Below are 899 nucleotides of genomic sequence, written 5' to 3'. Positions count from 1 at the left end.
CCCGAATGGTTCAAGATGAGGACATTTGTGGAGACGATCGCCCTGAAATGAACAAAAACGAACATAAACAAGATGTGCATATCGTTTGAACGTTCGTCTTCTGGCAGTAATATCATCGTTTTCCCAAAGCCATTTGCTTATGATCGAGATAATTAACCGCATATCAGTTTTTTCACAATGAAGAAAAGGACATGGAAAAGAATAATGAAAATAAAGGCCTGACCTTCTGACCTTCCCTTTTACCATACCAGAAAAAAATATGATTCACAACCCTCCCTACTCCCACCCCCATCCCCACCCTGCGAAGCTCCCCCGTGGATCCCCCCCCATGTTATCGAAAACGTAAAAAAATAACAGGGTCCCCATAGGCCTACGTTACACAGTAGACGTTAGGAATATAACCAGGTTTGCCGACGTAGGTGTTCGAATGTTATGTAAAGCGTGTAATCTCCCTTTTAGACAGGTTGCTAGGCTGAAAGATTACCTGGAAGATCACACTACTAACACACATACAGCTGTCTGCACCCCCCTCCCCTCAGATCCCTAGATGAGAAACAAAGTGCAGAGGGAAAGCCCATAACATCATACTGTTGTTTTAAAAATGTACGTACTACATAACATACTATACTCTCTACCCAACCTATCAAAATCCTTGTACCCAACAAACAACAGATATCGCTAGTTACATACGAGTATGACGTTTCTATCTCTGTCAGCTGACTTCCTTAAGAAACCTGTCAGAGCGTGCTGCCTTCACTCGGTCGTCTTAAACACTGAGACCTCAATGGTGAGATGCCACTACGGGCTGTGGGCTGCTATTTTCGCTGGACCTTGAAACCACGTGAGAGTTCCGTTGCCACGCCCACTTTCTGCTCGTGCAGTTTGATGAGAATTTCAAA

The 899-nt window shown here is 44.2% G+C and overlaps 1 protein-coding gene across 1 annotated transcript in view; it reads right to left on the bottom strand.

Moving 5' to 3' along the window:
• LOC119591496 (glycerol-3-phosphate acyltransferase 3-like) overlaps positions 1-899 on the bottom strand; it is a gene marked incomplete in the record, with an annotated part of 16,069 nt that overhangs the window by 11,281 nt on the left and 3,889 nt on the right. The window contains 1 exon segment of the mRNA XM_037940242.1: positions 1-42.

This window comes from Penaeus monodon, chromosome 28 (genome assembly GCF_015228065.2).
Source record: "Penaeus monodon isolate SGIC_2016 chromosome 28, NSTDA_Pmon_1, whole genome shotgun sequence".
In the NCBI taxonomy this organism is placed as follows: domain Eukaryota; kingdom Metazoa; phylum Arthropoda; class Malacostraca; order Decapoda; family Penaeidae; genus Penaeus; species Penaeus monodon.
The sequence above is the reverse complement of the archived record's forward strand: the minus strand, read 5'-3'. Positions and strand labels throughout refer to the sequence as shown.